This window comes from Petromyzon marinus, chromosome 3 (genome assembly GCF_048934315.1).
Source record: "Petromyzon marinus isolate PM22_M1 ecotype Great Lakes invasive population chromosome 3, UKy_Petmar_22M1.pri1.0, whole genome shotgun sequence".
Classification (NCBI taxonomy): Eukaryota; Metazoa; Chordata; class Hyperoartia; order Petromyzontiformes; family Petromyzontidae; genus Petromyzon; species Petromyzon marinus.
The window spans coordinates 24,007,260-24,031,172 of record NC_133669.1 but is presented as its reverse complement, the minus strand read 5'-3'; the positions used below and the strand labels follow the sequence as shown (position 1 = coordinate 24,031,172).

General features: G+C 53.0%; 1 protein-coding gene and 1 long non-coding RNA gene across 9 annotated transcripts in view; one reads left to right on the top strand and one right to left on the bottom strand.

The window, feature by feature from the left end:
- The window catches only part of LOC142905973 (uncharacterized), a 39,012-nt gene extending 21,452 nt beyond the window's left edge, over positions 1-17,560 (bottom strand). The window contains exon 1 of the long non-coding RNA XR_012929998.1: positions 17,356-17,560. This is a non-coding gene — a long non-coding RNA (uncharacterized LOC142905973). The remainder of the gene's footprint in view (positions 1-17,355) is intronic.
- The window catches only part of LOC116957638 (DNA (cytosine-5)-methyltransferase 3A), a 122,540-nt gene that overhangs the window by 61,655 nt on the left and 36,972 nt on the right, over positions 1-23,913 (top strand). The window lies entirely within an intron of this gene.

The following is a 23,913-nucleotide window of genomic DNA, read 5'->3' as shown; positions in this document are numbered from 1 at the left end:
AATGTATGCACAGTGTCGAGTGTATTGTTGGAAATCATATTTGCAACGATTCCGCAGCTCACTTCCCACGGCCTCGCAGAACCACCAGTGGTCCGCGGACTGCAGTTTGGCAACCGCCGTGCCCGAGTAATGTTTTGTATTATTATTACTAGTTGTGTAATAGACATTAGTACTGTACGTGGTAGTGTAGCTGTGCGAGTCTTACGGGAAGAATTAGAGGCCATTTTCTGAACTTTTTTTATTATTATACCAGAGTATTTTTGTTTGTTACATTTTAATTTAGATTTTTACATAGAAAACACGTGTTCTTCATACGCACGCTTGTCCTCACTGAATATTTACTGGGTCGCTACTTGCGCTAAGAGTAGGTGGCACGTTACTTGTAGTAGTGAGAACCATAGGGAGAGGTATACTGGATGTGGTGTGCCGTGTGCGGATATATTTCCCGGGTCATCGACCCGGACAGTCCCAGCTGGGATTAAATCCCGTTTGCACGTAACACGCATGCGCGCTGCTGTCTCTACAGCAGTATCCGTGCTTGCTGGCGAATCCAGCGAAACACAGCCGCCTTATCACATGCTCCACTGACATTGCCTTTAGCTCTGGGAGCCGATCGAAGGCGCCTGTAACAGCAAGGCGCCGCAGAGTTGCTTCAGGAAACGCACGAGTGGAAATCGGCCAGGCCTACCTCGCCAGACCGTGATGGAATTCTTAGCTTCTCTTGCTCGCCGTTTGATGGAAGGTCAGGCCCTGGGATTTTCTGTGAATTCTTGAGAATTGTGTGATTATTGTTTGGTGATGTCTGTTTGGTGAGTGTCTGGTCAGTGTGTCATGTGAGCAGTGAGGGGCAAGTGAGTGGTAATGTTCTCGAAAGGCGTGTTTGGAGAGAGTGAGGTGAGCGTATGTGGAAGGTTTATGATAAGTGTGTTTGGTGAGTGGTGAGGGTCGTGTGTCTGTTGTATTTTTGGTGTGGTCAGACGCGGAAGAGTGGGGCCACAGGGGGAGGAGTTCTCAGGGGAGGTAGCAGGCCTGATGGGGGACAGAGAGGGCATGATGGGGAAAATTAATCCCGTACATAGGGAGGGCTACCACCTTTTTAGTTCCACAGATAACGTTTTACCTGGATTCAATTCGAAGTGAACTGATCGGATCTTATTAATTTTCATCGGATCGGCGGTAGGCTGACACTTAGAGCATCGGTAATGCAAATGCAGAATGAGAATAAAATAATAAATTGATAAAATAAAATAACACAATAATATTCTCACGACGTTTCACTCCAGCGCTGTCCTACCAGACAGTCTCGTCCCTTCACCTGATGAAGGCCGCTTGTGTCGTGGCCGAAACGTCGTGAGAATATTATTGTGTTATTTTATTTTATCAATTTATTATTTTATTCTCATTCTACGTGACTTTACCGAAAGAACCAAAGAAAATGCAAAAGCAGTCCGCGAAAGTTGAGTTGGTTTATGGGTGCCCAAGACGACGATCACGCGTCGTTCCCGTGCGGAACATCGATCGCAACGTCAGCCCCGGAACGACACTCGAGACGAGTGCTCGAAGCGAGGGAACAGCGGCCCATTCGTTGAGCGATGCCATCGCCATGAGAAAAACAAACAAACGAACGATACGTGACACCGACGTGATTGTACGATTTGGCACGTTTCTACCTAAAAGGTGTGCTCGCTCGCGCACTTCATGACACTGAACAAAATAAACGTGGAAACCGCGTTACTCCTACATCATTGTCGTACACGAATGTCACGTACAGTATTCGACACGCGCATAAACACTGCGCGCACGCGCGTGCGAAGGCTTTTAAATGGCATCGCCGTAATTTTATTTATTCAGCTTCGAATGACCGAGGCATTGGGAAGAAAACTGGCGGTTGGGAAGTCTGCCGCCCCGTTCAGCGCGTGCTCGGGACGGTGAACCCGGCGCCTTCAGACTCGGTCTTGGCCATTCACACACAAAAGACAAAGATCCCCCAGTTAGCCTTAACAGACCGTTGGGGCAAGTGCTGTTAGCGAGCACCTGTGAAGGCCGGCACGGCACGCAAGGGCGTGGGGGTCGGTGGCCAGCGCCACGCCCGGCCGCCTTTCTCTCCCCAGTGGCGATGTTTATTACACACCGCACCAGGTACTCATTTGAGGCTGAATCGACCTAGGGCAGGCCCAGGACCGGTTCAGATTTTCGCCACTGGTTGTTGGCCGTGAGCGGGGATAGAACCCGGGTCGCCGGGTTCGTAGCGCAGCGTAGCGCTAACCGCTATTCTGCCGCTCCCTCTACACACGCACCGACACACACACACTCACTGAGCCGCACATATTTAGCCACACGTTTAACCGGTACGGAATCAGTGATTAATAACGGGCACGGCTGATAACCAAAAGCTGTCTGGGGAAATGGGGGGAGGGGAGAGGGTAGAGTTCACAGTGGGGGGGGGGTAGTGGGTGGAGGGACGGGGGGGGGATGGAGTCTGCAGGAGGAGGAGGAGCGGGGTGGTGGGTGGGCGCTGTGCTGAGTGCTGTGCTCAGTCACGAATGTTTTTAAATCAGCAGTATCTCAACCAAGGTGTGCTGTGTGGTTTTGAAAAAGGGGGGGGGGGGGTGCACGTTGTTTAGGGGCTCAATAAAGATAAGGTGATGAAGGGAGGGGCGGGAGGTGACGGGAATGGGGCGGGGGGGGGGTAGTTGGAGGTGTTGCAGCGGAAGGTACAGAGCTCGGTCAGAGTTTGTATTCGGGGTCGGGGCTTTGTGGTTGTGGGAGCAGATCGACACGATAGGCTCTTCCCAACTCCCTCTCGTGTCTGTAATTGAGAGCTATACGCGAGGAAAGATTGCCCTCTCCCTCGGGGGAGGACGCGTCGGCTACAGGGGGGAAGAGGGGGGGGGTCCAAAGTCCTGCGTTCTGTCTCTATAAATGAAACGGAACTTTCCGGAGAAGGAGGAATTAGTGGACAGACCGGCGTGGCGCGCCGTGGGTCGTGGCGAGGGCCTCCCAGCGGCACGGAGAGTTGATCTCCCGCAGCGGCCGATGGGGCCGGCTCGTGGTGTCGCGGTGGAGCACGGTGCGTCGTACAAGATTGAGCTCGCACGCCCCGAATGGCACACGCGCGCTGCGTGAATGGTGCGTGACCTCTGCAGCCACTCGAGTCGTTATATTCACCGCGCTGCTGGCGACAGAGAGAATCGATCGTCGCATCGAATATCCGCGATGTATTCGAATTTGCGCAAATTGTTATACCTCCGCTGCCCAAACACCTCGTCGCGCGCTCTCTCCTCTCGTGACGAGGTCGGGAGGAGGAGGAGGAGTAAGAGGCCAACCAGCTGGGCTGTTAACGAGGTTACGTTACGTGCGGGATGAATGTGGCGGCGTGACTCTTCGTGCCATCAGACGGTGTGCCGAGGAGGAAGTCGAGGGGGTGCTGGGGGCCGTCCAGAAATCTTTTTTTGTTGTTTGCGATGCGGAGAAGGAGCGGCGGTGGAGGCGAGCGTGAGTCTGGGCAAAGTTGTTTCCCGCGGGAGAGCGACGAGCCACGGAGTGAGGGATAACGGCCGTGCTCTCTCCCTTCTCTCCCTTCTCTCTCTCTCTGTATCTCTCCATTTTGTCGCTCTCCCTAAGAGACACGGCGAGACGAGAGCGCGACTCCCACAAATACGCGGCTAAAAGCTTCCTGTGCTTATAATCTGGACCCTTTTCACAGAGCAGCTGCAAGGTCGCTTGACCTCCCCTCTGTGTTTTTTTTTCTGTTGCTTTGTTTGACTGATGCGATGTAAACACAGAACTGCTCGGCTTACAGGCAACTGACAGCACGAGGAGGGTGGAGGGAGGAGGTTGGTTGTTTAGATGCCACCCCCTCAACCCAAAAATACCTCCCCCTCGAACTTTCTCTCTCTCTCTCTGTCTCTCCCGGTCACACACAAGTTAATGAGTGAACTGATATATCTCATCTGACCTTCCCCCAAGGCTGGACGGGCATGCCACTCAATCTCGCTCCTGTCACGGCCCCGTCACGGCCCCGTGGCAGACCCAGGCTCGCTGCTTGTTTGTTCAACACCGGCGCCCTCCTCTGTTGCTGATGTCAGCGGTTTATTTTTCCCCGCTTTGAAACGTAAACACGACGGGGGACTGCGTTTTGAAGAAGGAGAAGAAGAAGAAAAAAGATTCCCAAAGAAAAATAAAAAATGTGTCGGTGGCTAATTACGAGGGGTCTCTGTGCCCAAGCTGTTAACGTCGGCATTATTGTTTTAAACGCTTGGCACGGTTTTAGAATGATCGTACTCGCACTCGCAGATTCCCCCCCCCCCCCCCCACCTCTGTATAGCCTCAACAGACTTGTAGGAGCAAGTGCTGTTAGCGATTAGCACCTATGAAGACCGGCACGGCACACCACGAGGGGGTGGGTGGCCAGCACCACGCCCGGCCGCCTTTGTCTCGCACGCCGCAAAGCACACACACACACACCGCGTATATATTTGTGTCCGCCTTTGCAGCGTCTAGTTAGCAACAAGACTCGGAGGCCAACGGTGGAAATTGGAACCGGCGGCCGTTCAGGACATATTGGGTGAGCAGGATGCGTTGGGCAGTGCCATTTATAGCGACCGTGGCATTCTGGGCTGCACCACCCTGCCACGGCGGGGGGTGGCCCAGGTGACCTCGAGTTGTGCGGCGGGAGGTCGGGAGGTCGGCGGACGTTTTGTAAGATTGGCATACCGCCCCCCACCACACCCCCTGCGAATGTGAGTTTAATTAGGTGGCACGACTCTCTCTTTGCGGGCCGAAGAGAGCGACAGAATGGAGCGCTCGCCGGCACTCTGCAGGGCCGATTGCTGCGTTGCTGGTACCGAGGGGCTTTTAAATTGAGCGCAGCGCGCCGCGCATCACGCGCTCTTAAGATGCCGTAGCTTATGGCATCCGAATGAAGCTCGCGAACGAACGTGCGTTATTTTTTGTTACATTTTTAGCATCGCGAGTTGTCTCCGTGGACAGATTAAACCGCTGGCGCTCCCTCTCTGATAAGCGACCGTCTTCGTTGGTGCCTCATTGTCAGTCGCACAGCATTTCGCTGAAAGTTGTCTGTTATTCTAATTCGATTGCGCTCGAAATTGTAGCCGCACGTGATGGCGGTTTTAATTATGTGTTTAATTGAAGTTGCATTCCTGGTTGGGTTTTGTTTATTTACGAGTTTATGGCAAAGAGAAATCGTATCCTTCTCAGTTTCATTTTTTTTAATCAGCACAATTATCCCAAGAGAGCCGTGGCTTTGTCCTTGGCATTGTTTGTCAATGTCGTTAAGTCTAACGACGTGTCCCCCCATTGTGTCCAGTGGTAATTATAGAACTTACATATAAACTATTTTTTTTATTTTTACATCTGATCCCTGGACTGATTCTGGCCTCCCCAACTTGACCACATTTCTTCTGATTGCTGTACTTTATTTTACCTTGTTTTTGCTTTTGTCAACTGGTTAAACAAATTAACCTGAATTGACTGTGACCAGTCTGGTGAAGTATGTCCATGCAGCCATCAAAGCCGCACCGACTCAATCGCTAGCTCAGCCTGCACAGTCAACGGCCGCCATGTGGCCCCGCCCACTGCCCAGGTAGCCCCGCCCACTCCTGAGGTGGCCCGCGCCCACTGCCCAGGTAGCCCCGCCCGTTGCCCACATAAGTTGAACGTGCAGCCAGAAGGGTTGAAAATGTCCCGATGCAGTATTAGCAAATACTTTGTAATACCCAGGACACCCTTTCTAAAACTACCGGGGGGCTGTACCGGCCAGGCCAGACCGGTAGCTTTCAGCTTTTCTCGGGTTTCTCCCGTTGCTTTTTTTACGAGCCTCCATGGCGGAGCGCCGAGCGCGGCCCCCCCGCGTCGCGGCCTCGTAAACGTGGCCTGCTCGGTCGCCGACGGCGGGCACGGCCCCCGTGAGCGGCCACAGCAGTGCCCCCCTCCCCCCCCCGGCACCAAGATTCCGGTGCCGGCTCACGGCGCCCGCCCGTGCCCGCTCAGGCACTCACAGTCGCCCCAATCGCCAAACTCTCGGAAGATGAGTACATTTACTTGGATTTTGCCATTTTTTTCCTAACAGATGAGTCATATTTCTGAAATGTAAATCAACAAAAAACCCACCCCCGTCGCCAGTGCTAGGAACTGAATTTATTTGGTAAAGCGCTCGCTCACTCGTGCACCCATTGCAATTGTTGTTTTTCTCCGCATCGTGAATGATTGTGGTTTGTGAGGACACAGCCCCGTGTTGTTTCGTGCACAGTTCCACACCGTGGTGACGGTAGCGGTGGCGTGAGGGCCTCCTGCCCAAACCGGCCGTCAAAAACAAAACACAGAGCGCGACTGCGAACGTTGCTTTCATGGTTTCCCATCTTTGTTGTTGTCGTCATCGTCACGTCTGTCAATCCTTCACTGCGCCTCCGTCCGCGCGTAACATTTCGCCGAGAACGCGGACGCGGTCGGCGATGTCGCTACGCGAAATCGGCCACTTGACAAACGGTCGCTTTCCCTTCCTTTTGATTGCCGCCCATACAAACGAGGCCATTATGCGATCTTACGTCCAACTGTTTTCGCCCGGCTTGATGTCTCCAGCGGAGCGGCCCGTCCCGCTCTTCACACGGAGGCCCTTCTTGTTGTCTGCCGGGCGACTTTGATTAGAAGCGGCTCAGCTCTGCGTGGACGCTAATGAACAGAGCGACTCTCGAGTGAAAAGGAGACGGCGGCATCTGACAGACGACGAGACGAGAGTTGCGTTCGCACGGGACGGTATAATAACAAACGTGCAGCGAGGATAAATTGGTTTGTGACTGCAAGCTTTCCTGCTGCCGCTTGAGTTTCAGTCGCGATAACAATCTATAACCCCATGTCTGCGGCCTGCACTTCTCATGGCGTGGCCTGGTCTCTTCTAATTAGTAGTGCGACTGAGCAGCAGTCTGAACCTCCCCCCCCCCCCTTCTTCTCCTCGCCCGCCCTTCCCTGCCTCCACCTTTACACCACCCAGCGCCCACCCACCCCCCTCCCGTCCATCCGTCTGTTCGTAATGAGCGCTCAGTCATCGTCGTCGTTATCGTCGTGTCCCCTGCAGTCCGCGCTCGTGTCGTCCGGGGCCGATAGAGCAGTCGGGGATCGTCGCTGCACCGAGTTGGGGGCGAACCTCGCACCGCCGATGGCCCCATGCGCGGCACAAATCTTCGCCGGCGTCGCCGTCGACGCGACCGGCGGCAGCCTGTGATGAATGAGCTGGGAATTTCTCACCGAGTCTCGAAGACTCCCCTTATATTATTGTTTTTTTTTATGGCGGTCCCGAAGTGGGAAGTGTTTGGACAATTCCGCGAATGAGCGTTTGGCTCCGCGTGGGAATGAAGCCGGAGTGCCCGGAGAAACCCCACGGCACGGAACAGGGGGTTATAAGACTCAAGGGTTCCACGCGGGGGCATTTCGATGTCCAAGACTCCATCTGGTGAGTGGACCGAATCTTATCTGTGGGCCGCACCCATTGGTGCGTGGGCTGCCACCTCGTGTGGTGAACACTTCCCCATTCGCGTTGGCTTGCCCCGTGAGGGATAAATTAATCGCGAAGTGCAATTACCGTAGTGCACATGGCGTTGTCTTTTGCTCTGCTGTGCACAATCAACTGTGCGGTGGAAAGAGTAAGAAAATAAATTAATGAAAGCAAATTAGAAAACTCAAATCGGCGCGATACACGACAGCACAAAATGTAATTGTCCCCGAATTCAAGATTGAAAGCTAATTTCTCCAGAACAGTTTTTTCGTGTTTCGTTCATGGCACAGGGGCCTCCTGTAGAGGAGTCTTGAGGCTCACTCAGTGAGGTTTTCTAGGGCAAATAATCGGCATTGGGAAATATACATTTTTGTCGATTGAATTTTGTGTGTTTGTATTGTATTTTGTTAATTATTTTTGGACCGATGGTGCGGCAACCGAATACTTAACCGGCCAGAAAAAACGAAAACAAGTTCCTCCGTTGGGCAATTTTTTTTTAACAAGTAGGCAAATTATTGACGGGTTTTTTGGTTTGTTATTGCAGGTGACGACATGCCCTCTCGATTTCTACGAGTAAACCAAAATAGCAAAAAATATATAATTTCTCCGCACGGATCAAATAACAATCCTTGGGCAGCATAATTATTCCAATGTGTTTCACGCGGCGTCACTGGAGCGAGGACGGCGGGCGTGCGGTGGCATTGACCTGGTTTTGATTTTGGCAGAGATGGTGGGGCCCTGCCGAAAGGTTTGGGGATTTGCAGCCGAGGTTACAACGCCGCCGCGTTCTCCTTTGCTGCATTCATTCTCTCGCCTCGGGGCAATTCGAATTAATGTGAACCGCACGTCCGACAGACATGTTCGTCTTGTCTGTCCTCGTCGATTGTGAACCGGTCCACGAGGTCCCTTTTGTCAAACTCCCATCGCAAGCGGAGAGCGCCAACCGGTTTCACCGATTCTGAAGGTGAGCGCGGGAGTTGTGTTTTTTTCCCCTCTCTCCCTCTCTCTTTCCCCGGCTGTGCTCTGTACACTAAGCTCCATGCAGGCACGGCAAGTGTACAGTGTGTACAGTACAGCGGACGTGCCTGCAAGCCCTGTCTCCAGCTCCCCCCCCCCATGAGTCTCCACCCCGTCACAGCCACCCCCCAATGCACGCATGTGTTAAGGGCCCCTGAACACTGAGCTGCGTATGGGTAACGGGGCGCGTGCTTCCCATGCTGCATGCTGCAGGGAGGAGCCGAGCGCGCGGTTCCAGGAGGCTAAACGGACAAAGGGAAGAGACTGTCGCGCAAACGCGATGACAAAATGACCCTAAGTGGGCCCGAGTGCGACGAATCTCGGAAACTAAGCAAGGTTGGAGCCTGGTTTGTTCTTCAGTGGAAGGCCACTGTGGCTTCACAGGTATTGTAGGTGTGGCGCTGCGCAGCGTGACCGGTAGATGGTGGTGCTGAGTGTTTACCTCCTGATTGGCACGGTGTATTTTCTCCGGGTTTGGCGATTTTTATCCCACAAAGCCAACAAAGTCTCATTCATTGAATTGGCCAAACTTCATAATGCAGAACCATCCCGGAATGCATTCTTCAGATCTGTGAGGCTTTCCTAGATAAACAATTTGTAAATGTAAGTGAACACTCGTCGTTGTAAATTAGTAAAAGAAAACGGTTTATTTATTTTTTATTGAGGAAGGTGTGGAATCTGATGTGGTTACATCAAGCAGCTGGAGGAGAGGTTCTCCCTTGTTGGTCACAAATAAAGAAATTAATCAAAAATGTTGCGTCACCCAAAGAGAGTTTCCTCTGAAGCAGTCTTTTTCATTAAGTAGAAACATTGCTGCGTTAAGGCGCATCTGTTTTCACTGAAGTAATGCAAACACGATCAACTACCTCAAAGTTATATTTTTTGATAATTGATCTTAATTTCACTTTACATGACTGAACCGGCGACTTCGGTTCCACGAAGTCGATCTTGTTTCATTGTAAAAAAAAAGGGCTCGGTGGAGCCGTGGCAAAGTGGTTTGTGCACTATGAACCTCCTGAGTTCAAATCCCGACCATGGCTTACAATTCAGTGGCGAGTTACATCTGAATGGGTCTTGGGCAGGTCCACCTTCACCAAGCCACATTGACCAGCCTGGTGAAGTATGGTGAGACAATCCGCATGGCAGACAAAGCATGCGGAGGAGGCCTTCATCTAGCAGTGGACTGACAAAGGGCTGTGAGTTAATAGAATGACAAGAAGGTCTATTGGCCCCAGATTATTTTGATTCGTGGGAAACGATCGAAGGTAAATGCATTTATAATGTTTCATAATGTTACATTTATTTATGTTCGTGCAATATTTTCAAAGTTGTTTTTGCTCCAATTTCTAATCGCTTCATTCACGTGCTTTGCTTTGGTCACTCTTGCGACCGAGACTCATCCCGGCTCCCTTGCGGTGTCAGCCCGGTTTCAACAAAATGAACTCGAAACTTGAGCGGGCCCCTCGTCGCCGTCATTGGCAGTAGTGAGGCATTTCTCAAAATTCCACGATATCCGGAGGAACATACAACAACAACAAAAAACCCCCCTCCACCCCGGATCTGCGTGCCGCACGGAAACCCGCTGCTGCTCACGCTCGCGCTGCCCGCCCAGTGTTCGGAGGCTTTGAGCGGTCGAAGCCGGCGCAATCGCTCAACGAACGCGGACCTCCTGCCAACGTCCCCAATCGACTGGCGCGATGCCAAGTCGCGCCGTCGCCACATGCGACCGTCTCCCTAGCAATAGCCGTGCGACAACAGCAGCCACAACGCCGCCTCCCACCCCCCACCACCACCACCTACACTTCTTCTACCCCCACTCCCCCCTCTCTCTCTCTGTCTCATCCCTCCTCGGCACCCCCTGCTCTAACCCAGCACCGCTCCGGGCAGGCAGGAGCGAACCCTTAGCGACCAGCTGGCTCGTTCCCGATTGGTTCGCCGGGCGCGTGTGCGGTAATGGCTTTGAAAGAAAGAATTGTGTCTGGGGAGGCGTCTTGTGTTTATTCAAAACGGCTTCAGCGCAGCCAACGTGCGGAATGGCTTATGCAGGCGCGGTTCCGATCGCGTGCTATGAGATGCTGAAGAGTGGTCATTCTGCTCCGACGCAGCGTGTCTCTGCGATGTTTAAAGGGCTCTTCCCCCCCCCCCACCACGACCATCACTCCCTTCTCTACATTCCCCCGATCGCCTATCACCAACCGCTCCCCACCAAAGCTCCGTCTTAGCCACTCTTCCCCCTTAACCGCCAACTCGTACTTTCAAAATAAGGGGAACATGTAACTCATTTGCCATTAACAGTGTGGCCTTAAAAGGAGGGACATAATCGGTGACGTTTCAGGCAATGCCCCGTTCTACGCGGAACATAAATGAAAAACTAAAATACAAACGAAACTATTTATTATATGTTACCAGCTAAGGCCCACTGAGCTATGTAGCTCTTTTTCAGAAACCGCAAATGATAGCTCAACGAAGTGAGCTTATCATGTGGAGATGTCATTCAGCCAAATATTCCAAACGCACGTTTCTAAGCAAATGAACGTGTGGCGCTACCAATGCATGTGCTATGAAGAGGGGCCACTGCTAATTTTAAATTGTAGCCTTTTAATGCCACACAGTTGTTGACAAATGTGTCGAGTTTGTTGTTTGTGCACCGCTGCCAACGCAGCAACAGCAGCGGCATCACCAAAGAATTTGTTTAAATATTACGGGGATGAACTCTGCATTATTTCATGGATTAATAACACCGCAGTATTCTGGAAGACCGCTCACGACACGCACATTGCAAATATGAAAACGTGTGTTTAGAGAGACGCATTTTTGTTGTTGTAACGGGTTAACTCGCACTCCCCCCCCCCCCCTCTAAGCCACCAGAGCCGCTAGCGTTACCATTCTCCTCCACGTTCAAAATAAATAAGTAAATGCATCTCTCCGTGACCTTTCATCGTCACGATGCCCATCGAGTCGCCGGGTGGAGGGGGCGGCCGGGGTCAGTCATCGTGAGCCCGGCGGGGAGGTCGGTGTTGGTGCGGCACAGGGGATGGGGCGAGGAGAGAGGGGGGGGGCACTCCAACTAGAGGGTTTATAAATTAACACAAAATAATCGTTAGCGTCGCTGTGGAGAACAAAACCGATAAAGTAGACAATACGCCTACTTTTTGTATCCCGTCTCTCCGCATAAAAAAATATACATTCTTACACAGCCCATCGGTTCCAACAGGCATCCAGGGGAGTCCATAACCGCGCGCAAAGGTTTCGACACATCGTCACCATCAGCAGAGTTTGATAAATGAAGATCGATTGTTGATTGGTCATTAGGCTTAATTGCCGCCGTTATGCTGCGTTAGGGCAACTCTTCCACGGGGGGATGGGTGGGGGCTTTAGTCTGGACTGTGGCAAGGAGACAAACACAGGAGGACGAGAGACGCCGCCGCTGCACATCTGTGAACTGGGATGCGTGGTTTGATTTCTGATCTCATGGGCCAAGTCGATGTGAGCCCCCCCATGCGGACCCGGGATTCATTCCTCATTGCCGAAAATGTCCCGGCTCGCTGGTGGACGGGAGTAGGCACGCGACTCGTAGTTAGACGTAGCCACAGCTGTGGCGAGAGGCGTACTGGATGTGGTGTGCCGGGTGAGGAAATGACGCCGTGCGCTTTAACAGCGCCGAAGCTAGAGCCCTTTCCGTCCGTCCGTTTACGTGCTCCACCTCGTCGCGAGCTTCTCCGTCCAAGAGGCGATGAAGCAAAGGGGGCTTAACACGGCTCCACACAAAGCGTTCGAGACGCATTGGCCGCCTCGCGCCAAGTTACGTGCGCCCCGTATTGGGCGCAAGGGGCTCGGGGGCCCCAGGCGGAGATTGGCGAGGTCGCGCTCTGCTCGTTGAACCTTCTGCGAATTTCTCTCGCACGGTGCAACGAGCGCATCTGCAGGTGTCCCCCGCCGCGTGGCGCGTGCCGCGTCGGCGTGCAATGTGCTGTGCGGCGCCTGGCATCGGTGCTGCACAGCTGTCACGAAATAATCATTCGCTTCGTTTGCGGAGGGTACATAAGGAACCAAAGAAAATCAGCAGGTCATAACGCCTCTGTCACATATCCGCCGCCCTCCAAACATCAGCCACACTAACGGCCTGCTGGGCGCTCATACATTCGGCAACGTTGGTTGGCAGCACGAGCTAAAACACATTCCGAGTGGGTGGCTGTATGTACGATGTGAGCACGTGGAGCGAGTGAGCGAGCGAGAAGGAGTCTCCCTCCGCATCGTCTGTGCGCGAGCTCTCCGTGGCGTCCGTGCGAGGATGCCGTGCGCATCCGCGAACGTCGTCCGATGTCACCGAAGAAGCCAATGAGCAGGGGCGGAGCCAGGATTTTGACTTTGGGGGGGGGGGGGCTGACTTCAATATTCTGAGATATCCAGTGTGTTTATGTTTTACAATGGGCGCCACAAATGTATAAAACAAATTTTATTGGATTTGAACGCGGAGTTTATTAATAGGTCAGAGCCGCTGATGTGGCTAATAAGTTCGATAAGTTCGAAAGGCTGCCGCTCAGCCAGCCTGCAGGGCAGCACGAGGTGGCAGCCTGCAGGGCAGCACGAGGTGGCAGCCTGCAGGGCAGCACACAAGGTGGCAGCCTGCAGGGCAGCCCACAAGGTGGCAGCCTGCAGGGCAGCACACAAGGTGGCAACCTGCAGGGCAGCACACAAGGTGGCAGCCTGCAGGGCAGCACACAAGGTGGCAGCCTGCAGGGCAGCACAAGGTGGCAGCACAAGGTGGCAGCCTGCAGGGCAGCACACAAGGTGGCAGCCTGCAGGGCAGCCCAAGGTGGCAGCAGCCTGCAGGGCAGCAGCACAAGGTGGCAGCACAAGGTGGCAGCCTGCAGGGCAACAGCCCAAGGTGGCAGCCTGCAGGGCAGCACGGAGTGGCAGCCTGCAGGGCAGCACACAAGGTGGCAGCCTGCAGGGCAGCACACAAGGTGGCAGCCTGCAGGGCAGCACAACGTGGCAGCCTGCAGGGCAGCACAAGGTGGCAGCCTGCAGGGCAGCACAAGGTGGCAGCCTGCAGCATTTTGCAGCAGCCGGATATCCGGTTATCCCGATTACCGACTTTCCCAAAATTTCAGGGGGGGCTAAGCCCCCCCCCCAGCCCCCCTGTAACTCCGCCCCTGCCAATGAGCCAGCCGCTTGTTTCTCACCTTAGCGGCAGCCCCCATTCATTTCACCCCCCCCCCCCCCCATTATCCGAGCCTTCAATCCCCAGTGCTGGATGGCGAGACCTGACATCGAAGTGGCAGAAAGTGTACCCTGTTATCCACGTGTATCCATCCGAACCTCATTGAGTAAATGTCACGAATAAACACGGACAACAGGATACGGCTCCCACATCGCCCGCCACACTCGATAGCGCGAGTTCCGCCGAACGTGTGTCAAACGTGCAACAGCAGTGCACGGGGTTACACTCCGGCATTCATCCTCCTGCACATGGACCTAAAGTCCCATCAACGGACGGGCACGTGGCTGTACGTCCACGTGGCAGTTAGTCCACACGAGTGGCGGTCGCTGTTGGAGTGTACTACAGTGGTGTACAACCACACGGCGGGGGGGTGGGGGGGGGCATGGGCTCGAGTGGTGAAGGCAGGCGCGGGCGGAGGGGTATTGAAGGGGGAGAGTGGCTGAGTGAGGGTCGCTGGTCCTCCACTTCATTCCCTGCACCAGGGTCCGTTCTGCCAACGACGCATGCTTACGCCACTAGGCAGATCGCAGGTGCTGTCTCTGTCGGTGTGAACGCAAGCAGGCGACGACACTACACAAGTGCGTACATATACAATACTCTGTGTGCACCGCGTAGACACACACGTGTACAGGCTAATTTACACATCCGTGCAGGGGGGGGGGAGGAGGTGCTTCCAGTCCAATGACCTCACGAAGCGTCCACGCGTTGCGCCCGTCGCCACCATCTAGTGGTGTGTGTGTCTACCGTGTGTTAATGTACGTGTGAGTGCGTGTATGCATGTGTTGGAGGCAGTCGCCCTCCACCATCAAACAGGGGGGCAGAGGAGCGACGCTCACAACAACGGGCGGAGCGCCGGGCGGATAAAACGCCGAGAGCTGGCAGTGTGGAGGCATATAGTTGGTGCCTCTGCCCGTCATCTCAGTCGGTCGACCCATTGCACCTGGGTATGTTCCGTGACCTCCTGCCAGCGAGCCTTCGACACTTCACGCGGCCTCGAAGTGCACCTAGCATGGCACACCAGTTCGTGGTGAACGGGCTGTTGTTGTGTGCGTGTGCCTCCCACGTGTGTTTGTTTTGAGGCTCGGTGAAAGAAGCGGCGTTTAAATAAACCTCAGAGATGTTTCAGAGCGATGCGCGCTACACAATAGGAAGCCAGTGTTGCTTTCTCCTTCGGTAAATGTGCCTCTGCACAACAGAGGCGTGCGACACTCATATTTCCCACGACCCACGAACAGCCGCTATTATCAAACGAGCCGTTTAGAGCGTACAAGGTGGAATAGAGATAAATCAGACACTTTACCATCGCGTGTGACATGGGTGGCGCAGTGGTTTGCACACTGCGCTATGAATCTGGCAGGTTGCCAACCTGCATTGACCAAAGTGGTGAAGTATGGTCAGCGAACCACCATGACCCACACAGCATGGGGGGATGTCCTCATCCAAAGTGGCAAGAGGGCCTGTAAATTAAATAAAACCCCCAATATAACAACACAGAGGCTAAGCCGGTCCCTTATGATGCCTGCAATTATCTATCACAGCTGTAACTAACCTGCAGCGGGCCACTCTGAGTGTGATTGGTCTTCCGTTCTTGCTGAGTGTGCGCGTTTCGCTTGTCCGTGGCTGTGCGGAGCCCTCCCTCCACGCCTCCGCCCCACGTGACTCACAGCGTCACAGAGAAGGGTCTCTCTGTGCTCATTACCTAAGCCCGGAGGTCTTCCCAATGCAAAAGCGTCGTTTTCATCGATGATTTATCCACTGCTGTATGAAGGCCTCCCCAAGCCGTCGTCGTTCCTCACGGTCAGGCGGTGCAATAATCCACCTCGCTCCTGCGCACAAAGTTCATCTCGTTGCTCAATGTCCGTGGTGGACGTCCACTCGTGATTCTCGACCGCCGTTTTTATGACTCAGCCAATGTGGATTTTTTTTGTTTAACGGCAACTACACGGTGAGAATCCGAGACACCAGAGTGGAGAGATCGGTTATCACCAGTTATGGAGATACAACATTTCTGCGTGGCAGGGCCACACCTGTAATCCAGTGGCGTAGTAACAGCGACATCATCAGCTCAGGGGGTACGACAGTCGGTCAGGTGGGACCCCGATATTTGATTTGCGCAATTTGCGGAAGCCAAACGTTTAAATTAAAACAACACGCGAGACGTGAATGAAAGTATTTTCATGAATGAAATGTAAATCGCGTTTTAAATACGTCTGTTGTTATTTTACACTGTTGTTCAAAACATTTGTCATGGTGGTTGTCAAGGGAGCACCAACTCGTAGCTCTGGCCACCAGGGGGGAGAGGGGGGGGGGGCAAGGCATCCCGTATCTCTGCGTAATCCAGTATCGGATAAATTCAGTGGCGAGAGATATCTAAACCGATTGATGGCCTCCTTCTTTGCAATAACCCGCAATGGTCGGCGTGGTGAAGCATGCTCAGATAACACCCAGGGCTCATGCAGTGGCGAATTGGGGGGGGGGGGAAACCGGGCTCCATTATATTCACGTGTCAGCGTGTGCGTCATGTGCAAGGATTCCCCCGGTGATTGCAACAGCAACACTCATACCTCGCACAGCCACGGCTGCCCACCGCTGCATCCGTGCCACGTCCCTTTGCTGGTGAGAGCCCGGCGCTTTCGAGAGACCCATTTGTGACATTCTGGGAGCGCCCTGCCACCGAGACGAGACCGATGGGCCGTTAAAACCCATTGTCAGCGCAACTTTTAAGCCTCTTGTAGGATGTTTACGTCCTCTCTGGAGCATTAACTTGATGACTCGACGGCACGAGGATCGCCTTACGGCGAGTGAAAACTAATGGCCATTAAAAAAGAAAATTGATGAATATGCCGAGACGCGTTGCAACATCTCAGAATTATTTTTTGTTACCATCTTTTGTTTCTTCTTCTTCTGAGTAATTGCGCGAATGGTTCCATAAAATAAAAGAATGTGTTACGAGCACCTGTGTTGTTATTGATCGTCGTAATCTTGCACTGTAACGGCGTTGGAGATTGAGGGTGGGGTGGGGGGCACAGCAAATGAGGGAATAAACTGTTGACCGACATACGCGCTCGAGAGAAAAGAAATTAAAAAACACCATTCTGGCCGTGTTATACATTCTGTGGCCAAAACAGTGATTTCCTTTTCCTCTGAGACGTCACAGTCACGACACCTTTTATTTTATTCACTTTGTGCCATGCGTTTCCTTTTGTGGAACCAAAAAAAAACCACTCACGGCTGGGCCAACTAGTTCGCCGCAAAGCTGCCAATTCGAGGCCACTGCTCTCGCAATATTTCGAGGCATCAAGCAAGCAAGCAAGCAGCAGCAGCAACAACAAAGGAGAGAGGCCCACGCTCACATTGTTTTCCCGTGCACCGCGACCGTCTCTAAACTCCAGCTGATAAACAAAACAAGATTTATCGCCGGCACCTCGAGTTGGAGTTGGTGGTGGGTGCTGGTGGTGGGTGCTGGTGGTGGTGGGGGGGGTGGAATCCTGGCTGTGGCGGTGTGACGATGCCAAGGCGCTGAAAGTGACACACCGTTCGCGTTTGCCGCGTAAACACAAAAGGGCGCGGCGCAAGATTAATGCCTGTAGAACGTGCGCGTTACCGAATCGTCGTCTCGGCGCGCGGTGTTGTAGCGGGGACGTGCCCGGGGTGGGGATGGGTGGCGCGGGGTGGGGAAGAGTGGGAAAAGACGCTCTGACCATGGAATAAACGTCTCCCTCGCAGACAGCCATGAATAACATAAAGGCCTTCTTTTTTTAAACATGGCAGAAGAGGTTACAGAGATTGTCCGTGTTTCCAGCGGAGCTTGTGTGTGTGTGCGGTGTTTTTTTCCCCCCCCACTGCCGCGTCAGTCGTGCGTATTGCAACACCGTCATCACGGGTGTGCACTTTGCCCCAGTTTGAAGCAGCTCTGGAGATAGCCCGCACACAAAGACACATTCCCTGCCCATAATGTTGCTATTCGGGGCGATATTGTTGTTGGCATTCGTAACGCGCGCACACACACACACACGTGCGCGCGCATTGCCGGGAGACGAATTATTCCTGAAGCCGGCGCTGATCCCTCGCGTGGAACCCCGTGACTTAATAATACCATGGGTACTCTCTCGCTCAGGCACCAACTCTGCAGCTGCACGTTTATATATATAAAACAAATACAATTCCGCTGCAATCCGGCGACGATGGACAACAATACGCGCTGCCAATTGACAACGATCCCTCTGTGAAGGCAGGGGAGGAGGCGGCGTGCGAGCCGAGACAAAACGTGCGGAGTACATCCACTCGGTTTTTTTTTGTTTGGTCCCGAGCGCCAGCGATGTTTTCCAATTGAATTCTAAGAACGCTTTGATTGTATTAAAACATTTCTTTTTGTTTAAAAAAAATCATTTTTCGCCGGGCTCTGTTGGAGCACGCCGATTAGTGGGACGGACGACTCGCGCGCACTTTCACGATAAACGATTTCTTATGGGGGGGGGGTTTAAATAAAAAAAACACACACACTCCCAGCACGTGCCCCTTACGTAATATGCCCTGGTGTGTGTCGTTCACTCAAATGTTTACATAAATTTAAAACGACGGCGGTTTCGCGAATGCGCGAAAAACACATTGCACGTGTGCGTGCGTTTGACACTTAGTTGCAGTAGTGGAAAGCTCTTATTCCACAACTACAGCCAGCCTTGTCCACGCCGTGTACCCGGATCGCTTTATGAGATGTGGGCTTTGGAAATTAGTGATATAAATACTGTGTTCATAGTACGCGCGGCGGTGATTGCGTAAGCTGCAAGTTAGCCCACTGCGGCATTGAAACCGCTGCTCCCAAGTTTGATTTGCAGCCCTCAGAGATCACTTAAAACAGATTTAAGACGTAGGTCTGCGATGCCTTATTCTGGGGGCTGTTTTGCACTGCACATTGGGCATTCAGAATCGATTGTTTCATGACGCCGACAGCTTGATCGGGATAACTAGAAGAAAAAAACAAAAAAACATAACCTATTATATAAATAAAAAGTTGATTGAAAACTTAAAAAAAAATCACGCGTGGAAATAAGTCATCATCATCATGATCCATGGTCTACCCACTACTGGATGAAGGCCGCCTATCCGCGCCACCACAATCCATCACGCTTCTGCATCTCTTGTAGGTCAGTCGTCGTGCGGGTCCACTCTAAGCGACCAAAGTAAGCTGCGAATCCCCCAGAATCACAGGGCAGCCCGTGTTGTCTACGGCCCCTGCAACCCTTGCCCTGACCTCCCCCGCCCGTGCCGCGTGCCAGTTCATTGCCTAGCCCGTTTCGTACAGAATTGGCTTCCAAGATCGCTTGCGTCCGCTACTCGCACCCTAGAATCCGGCTACCCATCACCGTACCGAGGTTTCTCTGCTGACGCTTCACTCTTCTGTGAATCGCAGAACCTCCTTGAAATTGTCAGGACAAGGACCGTCATTGCTTCTCGTCGTTTCTACGTCGATCTAGGAACGCCATCCCCCCTATTCACATCCGTAACGATCAATTAACTTTTCTTCGTTCAAAAACCAGCTCGAGATGTATAATCCGAGTCTCACCGCTCCATCTCCACCATGGGCTTCACCCTCCACTGGCTGCTCACACTCCGGCACGGTGCAATTTGTTCGCGTGCATTGCAGATGAAGTCTCCGTGTGGCGTAAACGTGGGGACAAGTGCAGTTAAGTAATTGTACATTTTTCATTTGCTATACAGCCAGACAATAGGACAAATCGCTAACCTTAAACACCCCATCGTTCGTAAAAGTTGAAGGCGGTATAGTGCTGTAGTGATAGAGTAAGTGCAGAATCACTGAAGCGGAATTGACAGCTTGAAAGCGTTTAGCGCGGGGCCCTTGAAAGTGCGGGGCCCGTAGCTACTACATATGTAGCTACTACACATGTAGCTACTACACGTGAAGTAACTACTTGTGTAGTAGCTACTTCATGTGTAGTAGCTACTACTTCACGTGTAGTAGCTACTTGTGTAGCAGCTACTCGTGAAACTTTTGCAACTCCGATAATCCGGCACCGCACAAGTCCCGATTGAGAAGCGTCAACGTTTAAGTCCGGATAGAGAAGAGATTTGACGAAGCTGACTCGGGTCAGCAATCGTTGCTCCGAGCGTCACACAGAGACAGCGTCCTCCTCCTCGTCCTCCTCGTCGTCGTCCTCGTCCCACGTGCACGGACGCATGGTGGTGGGGTCGAGCTGTTTGTGTATTTGTTTAAAACGAAGTCTTTTCTTTTGTTTGCGCTGCAACTTCACTTTGCATTGAAGCGCCACGGCGGTGACGGCGCAAAGGCCGCGAGCGCTCGGAGCCTCCACGTACAGTGCGTGCAGGGGGTACAGTGCGTACAGTGGGTACGTACAGTGGGTACAGTGCATACAGTGGGTACAGTGCGTGCAATGGGTACAGTGCGTGCAGTGGGTACAGGGGGTACAGTGCGTGCAGGGGGTACAGTGCGTGCAGGGTACGGTGATCGGTGGAGACCCGGCAGCTTGTGCAGCGGTTCTGCCGCGGTGCTGTGGTGTGCTGCTGTGGTGCTGTGGTGTGGTGCTGTGGTGTGCTGCTGTGGTGTGCTGCTGTGGTGCTGTTGTGTGCTGCTGTGGTGCTGTGGTGTGCTGCTGTGGTGTGCTGCTGTAGTGCTGTGGTGTGCTGCTGTAGTGCTGTGGTGTGCTACTGTGGTGTGCTGCTGTGGTGTTGTGGTGTGCTGCTGTGGTGCTGTGGTGTGCTGCTGTGGTGCTGTCGTGTGCTGCTGTGGTGTGCTGCTGTGGTGCCGTGGTGTGCTGCTGTGGTGTGCTGCTGTGGTGTGCTGCTGTGGTGCTGTGGTGTGCTGCTGTAGTGCTGTGGTGTGCTGCTGTGGTGCTGTGGTGTGCTGCTGCGGTGGTGTGGTGTGCTGCTGTGCTGCTGTGGTGTGCTGCTGTAGTGCCACCGGTGCTGCTGTAGTGTGCTGCTGTGGTGTGCTGCTGTGGTGTGCTGCTGTGGTGTGCTGCACAGCTGTGAGGATGAACAGAGGTCTCGGCCCCGTCTCTAAATCCACCCCCCTGGAGCCCCTGGCCACCCCTTGCCGGCCATGCACCGCAAACCCAGCGACTTTGTCGCTTAGATGTATGGTGAGAACGAAGGGGAAGCTTCCCGGGACGAGGACACTGTTCAGGTTCAGGAGCGATTCTAGGGTTGTGTTTAAGGATCCCCGTGTGTCGGTTTACTCCGGTAAACCTCTTGGCAAAGTGTCCTCGTGACGGCGTTCGTTTTTTGACGGCTGTGTCGTCGAGTTTTCCCAGCCAGATGGTTCAGGATTGGGCAATAACATGCCCCCCCCTCCCCCCCCACTTTTCACCCAGACCTAAGATGTTTGTTGAATTTTCACACGAAAAAAACCCAACAACAAACAATTATATACATTTTTTTAAAAGAAACGCACAAAAGAATCTATCTGGCAAAAACCTCGTGACTTTTGGGGGCTCGTTTGCTCTATTTTTTTCTGCTCTGAGGAATTGGAAACACGACCACAGCCACCACCAGTGTGGCCCTTCCCTTCGAGAGCCCCGAGCACGTGGTCTCGTGCTGTTGCTTGCTGGCCACCAAAATATCACCACAGACTCAACGTCATTGCAGATGAATTGGGCGGACCTCTTTAATAAAAACATATGCGCCCAGATTTTATTGTGTACTAGCTTAACTACGCGGCTTCGCCCGGGACTTGGATTCACCACGCCATGGCCGCCTTCGTCTCCGCCATAGCGATGTTCACACACCACACCGGTTACTCGTTTGAGGCTGAGTCGACCTAGGGGAGGCCCAGGACCAGTTCAAATAATCGTCACCGGTGGTGGCCGTGAGCGGGAATCAAACTCGGGTCGCCGGGTTCGGAGCGCGGCGCGTTAACCACTACACTACAATGCGTTACGCTTCCACACAGACACAGCGCGCTAACCACTACACTACAATGCGTTACGCTTCCACACAGACACAGCGCGCTAACCACTACACTACAATGCGTTAGGCTTCCACGTGCGTGGGTCACGTGACAGATTTGACGTCACAGCTCACTTGCCGTGCCAAAAATAAATGCATTATTGAGCTCCCCCCCCCCCCCAAAAAGTGTCTTTTTATAATTTTTGCATGGTGTACAGTCTGGAAAGTGCCCACATGGAAAATTTCAAGTTTGTTGCATGTCGGGAAGTACGCTAAACCTTTTGAACAGACACACATTCACAACTTTGCCTTTTTATATATATGGAGATAAGCACGCACGCTTAATAAAAACCAAACGGGTGTAAAATGTGTATTTTATCTAACCGTACCTATATATTACTCGTGAAATCAAAGTAATTAAAATAAGAAAAAGTTCCCTCCCTGTGCTGAAAGCTATTTCCTGTCGAGAGCTGGCTGACTGGGAGAAATGGCCAGCTTATATACGTTCTAAGTAAAATGAAAAATTATGTTATTTTTACTGCAACACTACTTATGTGTGTACGATTGCTCAAGTGAATGTGAAAGTGATTTCATGCTCAAATAAGCATCAATGCACTCTTCATCTCTTTACAGCTCAGAGCCAGTGATGGAAATTCCACATTCCTATGTCAGGAGCGTGTCTATCCATAGAACAGCCACTGCTGATTTCCCCACACAGTAATTCTAAACCCTGGAGGGATTATGGATGATGGTCAGAGTCAAGCTCCACCCAGGATTTGAACTCTCAACTTTCCGGTTCCGAGCCACTCACTTTGCCACTGGGCCATCAGGCCGACTGCTCACACAGCAACAGAATAACTTGGCACGCAGAAAAATGTAAGCGTGCTCATTGAATTCCCGTTACAGCCCACACACGATCGAAATTAGATGCTGTCATTAAACCGAGTAGCTGGTGCGACGTGTGAAAAGATCGCCAGTGGGGAGACAAAGGCGGTCGGGCGTGGTGCTGACCACCCACCCCCTCGTGTACCGTGCCGTCCTTCACAGGTGCTCGCGAACAGCACTTGCCCCAACAGTCTGTTAAGTTTGTACGGGGGGGGGGGGGATCTTTATCTTTTTATGTGTGCGGTTAACGCTTCCGAATTTAATGTCTCTCTGTCGGTCGGCCTGGGTAATTGCGGTAGGAAATCCACGCGATTTTGGGCCTGTCCCGAGGAAAGGCTCGCGCGTTTATTGCCTCTCCCAATCCTCGCGGTGCTTTGGACCTTGCGCCGCGGGGCTTAGCAGCCCCTTCTCATTCCAGCCCCTTCTCATTCCAGCATCTCCTCTCGTGAGCAGCGCCCCCTTACGGATGGTGTGGGGGGGGGGTCCGCAGAGACTGCGTCCTGCTGCTGCTGTTGATCTTCAATGTGGGGGTGCCCATTGCCTTGGACACGTCAAGTTCATGAGAAGTCGAGGACGCGGTTTTAATTCTTTTTTTAAAAATTCCCTTCTTCCTCTCCCACATCTGTACGCGCAGACATTTCTGTCGGCCAGGTTTTGAGGGCCTCGCTGCGGGTCGTGGGGTTTCGGGGGTTGTCTGACCATACTTCACCTTGCTGGTCTGTGCGGCTTGGCCGAAGCGGGAGCTTGAGTACAGTGCAATGGATTGTTTTTTTTTTGTCTGCCGATACAGCGGTCCCACTTCGAATACCCCGTGAATCACCGCGTCACCTTTTGTAAATGTCTTCGGAATCAATCAGAATATAGATTTTTCACCGGAGGAATCCGATGAGCTATGAAGCACTTTCTTTTTACAGATATGCGTGTGCGCAGCGGTGGGACGGTCGTCTCTTCACCGCGTGGGCAGGCCGTGTGGTTGGGGCCTCCGCAAATTTGGTTTGCGCCAAGGGCCACGCTGGCGAGAGGCGAGAAAGCGGCCACGGTTCCCTTAAGCGTCGGGAAGTTCCCTGCCGTGGTGGGGTGCGGGGAGTGCGCGACGGTGGTCCATGTACCGGGCCTTCGTTAACCCACCGTGCTCGCGTGGTCTAGAGAAGGGCGCGCACGAGGTGCAGAGCCGTCGTGTATTAGCATGGCTAGAGAGAGGGAGAGAGAGGGATAGTGAGGCCGCTTGTGCTTGAGCGGTTGCGGTCGGTTTTGTTGGCAAATCGATTCATTGGGAAGGAGTGAGGGAGGGCAGCAGGGGAGGGAGTAAGGGGAGAGGAGAGGTGGTTGGGGTTCAAGTAACAACGAGGGGATG